At 43.9% G+C, this 10,723-nt stretch overlaps 1 protein-coding gene across 4 annotated transcripts in view; it reads right to left on the reverse strand.

The window, feature by feature from the left end:
* ZNF133 (zinc finger protein 133) overlaps positions 1–8,188 on the reverse strand; it is a 29,523-nt gene extending 21,335 nt beyond the window's left edge. For all 4 annotated transcript variants that reach the window (XM_028828158.2, XM_015149551.3, XM_015149550.3 and 1 more), the window contains exons 1-2: positions 8,111–8,188; positions 6,663–6,842 (exon numbers count right to left, since the gene is read on the reverse strand). The gene's annotated coding sequence lies outside the window, so the exon portion shown is untranslated. The remainder of the gene's footprint in view (positions 1–6,662; positions 6,843–8,110) is intronic.
* Between the last annotated feature and the right edge of the window lie 2,535 nt (positions 8,189–10,723).

Below are 10,723 nucleotides of genomic sequence, written 5' to 3' on the forward strand. Positions count from 1 at the left end.
GAAATTATCATTCAACCACTGCTCACTGCTGGTGGGAATGTAAAATATGGTATACCCACAAACCAGTATGGTGGTTTCTCAAAACATTTAAAATACAATTATTATGTGATTCATCCAATTCCACTTCTGGCTATATACGCAAAATAACTGAAGGCAAGGACTGGAACAGATACTTGTATGCTCATGTTTATACCAGCATTGTTCACAATAGCCAAATGGTGTAAGCAACTCAAGTGTCCACCAATGGATGAATGAATAACAAAGTGATATGTACATACAATGGAATATTATTCAGACTTAAAATGCAAGGAAATTGACACATGCTACAACATGAACCTAAGACATTATGCTAAGTGAAATAAACCAGAAGTAAAAGGACAGTAAGATTCCATTTATATGAGGTAACCAGAACAGTCAAATTGTGGTTCAGGAGAGGTGGTTGGGGAAAGGGAGAATGGGGAGTTATTGTTTAATGGGTATGGAGTTTCAGTTTGGGAAGATGAAAATATTTCTGGAGATAGATAGTGGTGATGGTTGTACAGCAATATGAATGTACTTCATGACATAGACTTGAACATGTTAAAATGGTAAATTTTATGTTATGTGTATTTACCACCAAAAAAAAGGTTTGGCCAAAAATCATCATTCAAAGCAAGACATGACGGGAAACTTAGCAAAAAGACTGATGATGAGCATTTAATATACATAATTGTAAACTTAGCATGAAAAGGGGAGAAGAGAGAGGAAGAAAACATATGCTAATGGTATAGGGCAGTGTCCTGATAAGGTAGAAATGCCACTCAAATAGAAGACACAGGGGAAGAAGAAAGCAGAAAAAGGTTGCTGATCATATCATAGGCAATAGGTGGGAATTAAAAGGAATACACAAAATGAAATTATAGAATTGCTTAAAAATAATGTAATAAAAAACACTACATATATACAGGATTTATTTAAAACAGTGAGGTAAGGGAAACTATAGCCTTAAATACTTTTACAAATAGAAAGGAAAGAAAATAATCCAGCCTGGGCAACATGGTGAGACCTCATCTCTACAAAAAATTCAAAAAAATAGCCAGACATGGTGTATACACACACCCCTATGGTCCCAGCTACTCAGGAGATCTAGGAGGGAGGATCACTTGAACCTGGGAGGTTGAGGCTGCAGCAAGCCTGATAGCATCACTGCACTCCAGTCTAGGTGACAAAGTGGGACCCTACCTCAAAAAAAAAAAAAAAAAAAAAAAAGAATAAATTAAATTCCAGGCTCAAAAAGCGAATAAAATAAAGTAACCCAAAAGAAAGCACAAATAACAAAGATGAAAGCATACATTAATGAACAGAAAGCAGTAGATCTAATGAGCCAAGTCCTACTTTGTCAAAAAGAGTAGACAAACACTAGCTAACTGAAAGGGAGAAAGCATAAATATTCAAAATAAGAAGTAACATGGCTGTGAGGGCGATCTGGCTGCGACATCTGTCACCACATTGATCACCAGGGTCGATCCAGCTGATCTGGCTGGCTAGGTGTATGTCCCCTTCCTCCCTCACTGCTCCATGTGCATCCCTCCGGAAGCTGCACACTTGGTCAAGGATGACGCCCATCCCTCATAGAGGAGGACCAGTCTTTGGTCAAGGGTATACGAATAGCTGTGCTCCCCTGTTAGAACCTCCCAACAAGATCTCAAAATAAGAAACAACTAAGGGAAAGTCACCAAAAAACATCTTCTTAAAAGTCATGTAAGACTACTTTATAGACCTCTATATAAATAAATGTGTAGATCTAGATGAAGTGAATAACTCCCAAAATTAACTCCAGATGGTCACAAGGAAATTCTATCAAACCTTCAAACCAGGTAGTCCTTATGCTCCAAATACTGTCCCAAAGCACTGAAAACTAAAGGGAAAAGTCCTCATTCATTTTATAAAGCAAGGATACCATGAGGACCTTAACTTGATGACAGTTCAAAAACAGAAAAATTACAGACTAATTATCACTTACAAATATTGAAGCAAAATTCTAATTAAAATATTAGCAATTCGCAATAACAAAATATTTCACCATGGCAAAGAAAAATTTACCCAGGATTGCAAGACTGGTTTAATTTTAGGGGATCTATTGTTATAATACATCATAATAACAGATGTAAGGAGAAGTCACGATTGTCTCTCTACATGGTAAGATACTCTTTACCAAAACTCAACACCTCTTCTTCAAAAAACAAACCAAAAACTCAAGAATATAGAGTTGATGGATTTTTAAAACTTTTTATTTTGTATTAATTTTAGACTTACAAGGAAGTTGCACAAATATCAATTCCCATGCCCTCCACCCAGTTTTCTCTAATGTTAACATCTTAGAAAACCATAGTACAATCATCAAAAGCAGGAAATTAACATTGATGCAATACTATAAACTACAGACCTTAATAATATTTTGCCAGTTTTTCCATGAATGTACTTTTTCTGGTCCAGGATCTAACTGAGGTTTTCACTTTGCCTTTAGTTGTCATGGATCTTTAACCTCCTCCAATCTGTGACAGATTCTCTGTCTTTTCTCGTCTTTCACGAACTTGGCGCTTTTGAAGAGTATCCCTCAGTTTTGGTTTGTCCGATGTTTTTTCATGATTAGAACGAGGTTTTCATTTCTGGTTAGAATACCTCAGATGTGACGCTGTGTCCTTCAGCATATCAATGAGTTCATGATATTGTTATGTCCTTTTACTGGCGATGTTAACCTTGATCACTTGGTTAAGGAGGTGTCTTCTGAGCTTCTCCATTGTAAAGTCACTACGTTTCCCTTTATAATTAATAAATATCTTGAGAGAGATACTTTGAGATTGTACAAATATCCTATTTCTCTTCAAACTTTCAGCCACTAATTTTAGCATATATCTGTGGAACCTATCTGCAATAGTTATTACTGTGCTGTTTACCAAATGACAATGTTCTTTTTCCCCCTTTCATTCTAAATCCATTAATTAGAATTCTTCTGTCAGAGCTATTCTGTCTCCCCATTTGTTTGTATTCATTTATTTATTTATATCAATATGGATTTATATCTTATCCTATGGGTTATAATACAATATTATCACTGCTAATATTGCTGTTATAATTATTCCAGCTTTAAACACTGGGAGCTCTTTCACATTGGCCTTGTTCCTGCTTTAACCAATACATTTGACACAAGTGACACTGTGCCAGTTACAGGCTTAAGTCCTAAGAAGGCCAGACAGCTTTCACTCTTGGGAGCTCTAACATACCATGTAACAAGTTCAGCCCTGCTGGAAGCTCTTACACTACCTGGAGAGAGGGAGGCCTGCTGTCCCAGCTGACCCCAGCCTTCCAGCTGACCCCAGCCTTCCAGCCAACCCATGAAAATATGTGATGAAACCTATGAAAATATGTCAAATATGTGATGGAACCATCTTGCATGTTCCAACCCAAATGAGTCCCCAAATGACGGCAGCCATAGCAAGATGCATCACTTACATCTCAGCTGATCACATCCGCTTTGGGTAAACCCAAAGAACTGTGAGAGATTAAAACATAGTTGCTCTCCTAAGCCACTCAGTTTTAGAGTGGTTTGTTGTATAGCAGTCAATAACCAGAACCCTTCTCTCTTTCAGCTTACCTAATAACAGAAGCACCTTCCTGTCATCCATGGCGCTTAATCAGTCCCATGACTACTTCCTACCTTCCATATCAAACCAATTATCAAGGCTAATTGATTCCACCTCTGCCAACTCTCTCAATTCCTCCCCACCCCTTCACCAGCTGGAGCACTAGGACAATGGCAAAAGCCTCCTAACAGTCTCTGTAGACCATTTCCCAACATCCTAGTCTGCCTCATCCAATACTCCCAGAATTAGCTTTATATATACAGGTTGGATTATTCTTTCATTTGGCAAGTATTTATTAAGCTCCTACTGTGTGATAGGCACTTTTTAAATCCTGGGGATATAGAAGTGAACAAGGCAAAAACACCCTCACTGACATGAAAGTCTAGAGGAGGAAGATGGACCAATTACACGAATAAATAAAATACACGATGTATCAGAAAGTGATGAATGGCATGAAGAGAAATAAAGCAGGGAAGGGGAAAGGATAGTCACAGAAGTGGGGTGAAATTTTAGAATTTTATATAGGGTGATTTGGGAAGGCATCTCTGAAGTGACTGGGTAAAAATCTCAAGGATGTGAAGAGCCAAGGGAATAACTTTGAAAAGAACATCTAGGGCAAGAGAACAGCCAGTGCAAAGACCCTGATGCAAGGAAGAGTCAGGCTGGCATGGTGAAGGGATGGACAGTTCACCGTGGCTGGTGTGGCATGACTGAAATAGTGTGGTGCAGATGAAGTCTAAGAGTAAATGTGCGGAGATCAGACCTAGCTTTGTAAGATACTGGTTTTGACTTTGGTTAGGATGAGAAGCCATTGGAAGGTTTTGAGCAAACACATGACACGATTCGATTTACATTTAAAATATCCTTCTAGTTGCTCTACTGATTAATGTACCTTAGCAGGACACAGGCAGAAACAAAGAGACCACTCAAAGGCTATGATCATCCAGATGAGACGGTGGCCTGGACCATGATGGAAGCAGCAGGGCATGGAAATGGTCAGAGTCCAGATTTCCGTAGTGTGGATGAGGGTGTAAGAGCAAGAAAGGATCAAGGATGACTCCTTGATGACTCCAAGCAATCTGAAGGAAGGAGCTGAAATGCCCCTGCTCCAAGATAAACTCTTGAAAGAATGGTCTATATACCACTGGGGTGGAACATGTTCAGGGAAGGTGATCAGAGTTTCTTGTTGCACACATCAGGTTTGGGATGCCCGTAAGATATCCAGGTGGGGTGGCGCACACCTGTAGTCCCAGATACTCAGGAGGCTGAGGCATGAGAACTACTTGAAGCTGGGCAGCGGAGGTTGCAGTGAGCCGAGACTGCACCACTGCACTCCAGCCTGGGCGATAGAGTAAGACTCCTGTCTCACCAAAAAAAAAAAAAAAAAAAATCCAAGTGGAAATGTGAAGGAGACGGTAGGGGACCAGGATATGGAGTTGCAGGCAGAGCTCTAGGCTGAGCCTCAAACAGATAGCATTTAAAGCTTTGAGAATGAATGGGAGAACCAAGGACAGAGTATAGCTGAAGAAGACAGGAGGTCTAAGAACTGAAGCAGGGCCTTTTCCACGGTGGAAATTTGGGAGAGAAGGAAGAGCCAGCAAAGGAGACAGAGGAGGAGCAGCCTATGAGTTAGGAGGAAAACCAGGAAGACCTAGTGCCAAGAGCAACTGTGTGAAAGGTTATATTAAGAAGGAGGATGTAAACAACTACATCAAATGTTGCTGAGAACTGATGGTGGCCTGATTGTGACAGGGAGAACACTGGTAACCCTGACAACAATATTTGTTGATGTCACTTGAAAAAGCCTTACTAGAATATTCAAAAGATAACAGAAGGATAGCAATGGAGACAATAAACATAGATAATTCTTTCAAGGAGTTCAGCTCTAAATGGGAGGAAAGACAAGGCAAGAAGGTGAAGAAGAGACAGGAAGCTAGGGCAGTGCAGAAATGGAGACAAAGGGAAAGAAAAGGAATCGAGAAGAATGCACAGGTGGAATGGGAGGATACAACTTTTTAAATTTTGTTTTGAGATGGAGTCTCGCTCTGTTGCCCAGGCGACAGATTCTCCTGCCTCAGCCTCCTGAATAGCTGGGATTACTGGTGTGCGCCACCGCGCTTGGCTAATTTTTGTATTTTGCGTAGAGATGGAGTTTCACCATGTTGGCCAGGCTGGTCTCGAACTCCTGACCTCAGATGAACTGCCTGCCCTGGCCTCCCAAAGTGCTGGGATTACAGGTGTGAGCCACTGTGCCCGGCCAGGAGGACACAACTTCTAATGGGAAGTAAGTTTGGAGACGAGGATGCAAGGAAAACTCAGAGGTATAGCTTAGCTTGTATCAAGTTATAAAGCTGTCAGTACAGATCAGCAAGATCAGAAGAAGTAGGAGAAATGAGGCAGAGATAGGGAAAACTGGGATGCTGTTTCCAGATACTTTTCCCTCTCCTGCCTCTGACCAGGGCTGTTCTGACTGGTGGAAAAAAATATTTTTTTTTTTTAACAATGGGGGAAAACTTAATATGAGCTAGATATTAAATGATATTAATAAGTTATTAATTTTGTTGGGTATAACAAAATAAACTGTAACAATGTAACTGTATAACAATGAAATTGTGGTTATGTTAAAAAAAAAAAAGAAGTCTTATGTGTTAGAGATGCCTCCTGAAGTACTCTCAGGTGAAATGATATAACTGGGATTTGCTGCCAACACTCTAGCAGGGAAAAGAGTAAGTGAGAGTATTGGAAGACAGAAGAACGGAATGTTGACAACTTCACAGCATCTGACAAGCCCTGGGAATGAGCAGTCTGAACAAATACTGAAAGAAGGAATGTAGGGGAAGAATATAGGTGTAATGAATGAGAGCATCAGCTCTGAAAAATATTCCCTGTGAAAATGATCACTGTTAAAACAAGCCTAGTTTCCTGAAGGAACCAGCTGGGGCCCTGATCCCTGGATGGGACACTCTAGAACACAGATGTCAAAGCTAGGCAAAGGAAACCCACTCATAGTTCAAAATGCAAAAGGTAAGTGGCACCCACCTGAAGCTGGGCTCTCAAGAGCTCAGGAGTACCCCCTTTCCCCAGCAGGCAGTCCTCTCTGGGCAGACAGGAGCCGCAGGGAGGCAGAACAAGAACAAAAAGCGATCAAGAAAATCAAGGGAAATCCTCAAACTCCAGTAGGGCAGCGCCTCCTCTTCCTTAGCGGCATCAGGAATGAACCTGCCACAGAAGAAAAGGAGAAAAGAATTGTGGGCAGCTTCCTGGGAACACAGCTGGGATACAGGCTGAAAGCACAACCTGCCCTAACATGCTCTTGATGCTGAGCATGAGGTGACCTCTGTGCCTGTTATTAAAGAAAGTACTTAGTATAAGCCAGAGACTGTTACAGCCACTGTAGGAGTTTCACCTCATTCTATCAACAACCCAATGAGATAGATGCTATTATCCTCTTTAGGTTAAATCGAGAAAATTAAGATACAGTGAAGTCAGCCTCTTGCCCAAGGTGACACAGCTATAAAGTGACAGAGCCCAGAGGAAATGTGGCTGTGGAGACCCTGCTCTTACACAGTAAGGGCGGTGACGGTGAACTCTGTGGGTTGCAAGGATTCTCTGTGTCCGTTCTGAGATGAATCAAGATTGGTCATAAGGTGTTAAGTGTTGAATCTGCGTGATGGAGATCTGGTCTATAGAGTTCTATCTACTTCTGGCTGTTCGAAATTTCTCCGCAATAAAAACTTAAATGGAATGTAAAATCCCAAAGCCTGACCACACCAGGGGCCTGGGAATCCGTAATTCTTGCTATCAGTGACGGTCCCTGGGACCTTTGGAAAAACCCTGTCCTGTGGGTCCCGGCCAGACTTCCTCCTCCAAGGCCTGAATCCGGGGGCGACCAACCCAAGTGAAACCCTAAGATCGCGGCAAAATGGTCACCCCAGATCCAGTCTAACCCTGGCTTGTTTGGTCAAACCAGACCGCTCCTCATTCCACTCCAGCAAAGCCGAAGAACAGTGGGGCCCCAAGAGACTAGCCCTCAACCGACCAAAGCCTGGGGGACACATGGCCCCAGGGATGGTCCCCGCTCCGCCACCTGGGAAATACCAGCTCCCTTAAAAGCTTATTTATTCAACTCCCCCAAAACCGGGGACTTATGGCATGAGCGAGAGACCCCCTTTCCCGATTTCAGCCAAAGCCGAAACAGTCCCCACCCACGGGAACCTAGGAGAGATAGCCCGATCCCCCACCCATCACCATCCAGTTTCTCGGATGGGCTTCACCCAACTCCCCCGGAGATGCACGCCCACACCCCCAAAATAAGACATCTGGGAGAGGACGGCCTGCGCCACGCCAGCGCGTTCCCACCACAATCACCACCCCCGCGCCACCCGCACGGTCCCCAAATTCAGCCCATAGTCCAGCCTTTCGGGACATTCCTTTCCGCACAGAAAAGGGTACGGCTGCGGCAAGGGTCCCGCGGGAGCCTCACTCACCACCGCCACCAAAGAACAAGGGGTCGCTCCAGCCACCAGCTGGGGAGCTCCTCCAGCGGGGCGCCAGGACTACACTACCCCGAATCCTCGGCACCGCGCCCGGACCACACCTCCCAGGATGCTCGGCGCCACCAGGCGCGCCCTGACGGCCGGCAGCTCCCATTGGCATCTGACGGATCCGTTTCTGAGTAATACGCTCCGGTCACTGGAGAATGGCCGCTGTGGCACCTGAATTCTCCCTCTTTTTTCTTAACCACGTGCATAAAACACGTAGAAACTCCCGAGAAAAGTGCCTGGCCCTACTGTGACCCTCCCTCTGAGCGCCTCTGCTGGAAAACTACACTTCCCAGTGACCCCTGGAGCGACTTCCGCACCCGGTGCCGGCCCCGCCCCTTGGCGCGCGGAAATGAGGTTTCGGGGCGCATCTGTTCGGCTTCTGGGGTTGGTCGTAGTGTACAGCTGGGTGACCGAACTTCTTCAGGTGCTGGTTCGTGTTGCAGCGTTCTCTGGTCTCCCTGGCTGCAGCCGCCCGCTTGGAAAGTCACGCCCCATATTCCTAAGTACCGGGCGAACGTCATCTCGTGTACACTTCAGCTCCATTTAAAGCCTTGGAAAGGCGGAGCAGTCTTCCCGAAGTCTCACATCCCGATCGAGGTAGACCCGATTCTGAGCCCACGCCCTCAACCCAAATACACCTTTTCGGGTGCCCTGAGAACTTTTTCTTCTTTTTGAAATCTACGAAGTTATGGGCAAACTCTCATCTCCTGGGAAACAGAAGCCTCATTCTTAGGCCAGAGCTTGGCCTGCCGTCCGCTTAAATCTCTAGGCCTTTGTCCGGTATCCTGGTTGAGAACAGGACTGCGCTGGTGCCGTCTGGGACGTCCCATCTGGAGAGCTCGAGGGGAAGGCCCACTTCACTCTTGAGAGGGCTTTTCCACGCGTGCACCCTCTCACTGCTCTTCACCTTCCTCAGATAGGCTTTCTGAAACTTAGTCATTCTCTGGGAAGACCAAGGAAATGACCAAGGTCTGAAGGGCCAAGGAGATGAGAATTTCCTAAAATTCTTTTTTAGCTCTCAGAGGGTGAATCCATTGGCTTCTCGTACCCCGAGGCTACATGATTTATTGTGAATGCAGTTCAGTCCTGGCTCCGGAGACATGTCCAGTGTTAATTGGATTCATCCCTCAACATCATTCTCTGCCTCACTCATGAGTCAGTCATCACCAAGAAATTAGTTGTTAATACACATAAAGGTTCAGAACAACAATGCAGGGACGCCCGTGGTCAAGTGTTCACTTGTGCTGGCTGTACAATAAAGACACAAATGGCTGACATCTCTTAAGCTTGGAAATGAAGACTTACAGGATATGCTGCCTGAGGAATTAGGCAAGATGACAAGTTGGAAGAACACAGACGAGTAAGGAAGAGTGTAGGAAGTGTGGACAGAATCTCAGGGTCTGAGCCACTGGGCAGACTGTCATGACCACAGTGAGATTTTCAGTAGCGCATGGTCTTGCGTCCAGCTCATTTGCGTATAGACAAGGATGCCGTCTGGATGTCCACCTCTGTCATACAGATACTTGGGTGTGTCCAGCCTGCCTCCTGTTTCATCCTTGAAAGACCTCAGCATTTAATAATTAGGAGTTTCTGTCTAGAAATCTGGATTGCCTGCTTTCTAAAACACTCCTTGCTGCCATGTCCTCTTTTTCTCCTGGCAATTCCCACCCACTCCATGCCATACCTCATCTGGAATACCCTTAGCTCCTCTGAATCCATCCTGTCCTTCAAGACCAAATACCCAACTCTGTTTCATGAAACCTTCCTATAGTGACTTCTTGAGACTTGAGACTCTGCTAACTCTGGCTGTACTTGGGAGCTTTTTAAAATACAATGCCTGAACACCACCCCAATAAATGAGTTTTCAGTGGAGCCTGGGCATCCATTATTCATAACAGAGCTGCTTTCTTCTTAAGAAGGGAAGATATTGTGTAATAATGTAGAAGAGAGATCTTGTTTTGGAAAATCAGAAGTTTAGTTATTGTTTAGTTGTCACTATTTCTGAACCATATACCTCAGTAGATCGTTTAACCCAGTGCTCTCAAAAACATGCATACTTGTCACTTGGGATCTTGTAAGCAGCAAATTCTGAATTAGCATGCCTGATAGACCCCAAGCATCAACATTTCTAATAAGCTTCCAGATGATGCTGGTACTGCTTGTCCTCAGACCAGACTGGGTAACAGGGCTTTAACCCAATCAGAGGCTCAGATCCTTAAATTGAATATAAGCAGCTAGATTAAAGAATCTCCAAATTCCTAAATCTCAGAAAGATAATGATTCTATACTTATGTTTTGGTTTAATATGTTGTCTGTTAAATTTAAAGCACCTCAAGGTTAGGAATTGTGTTTTCATTTGTAAACCCCATAATAGCCAGACTAGCATCTCAACAAATGATGCTGATTGAATAGTGAACAGGGTTAATGGTCCTGGAATCCAAGCTCCAGAGTTACAGTCAAAAGCAGGATCTAGATATTTTACTTATCTTCCCCAAGTAGCCCTCTTGCTCCCTTGTTTTCAACATGGGCACATGTGTCAACAGAGTGAGCAGAGCT

Source organism: Macaca mulatta, chromosome 10 (genome assembly GCF_049350105.2).
Source record: "Macaca mulatta isolate MMU2019108-1 chromosome 10, T2T-MMU8v2.0, whole genome shotgun sequence".
Taxonomy (NCBI): domain Eukaryota; kingdom Metazoa; phylum Chordata; class Mammalia; order Primates; family Cercopithecidae; genus Macaca; species Macaca mulatta.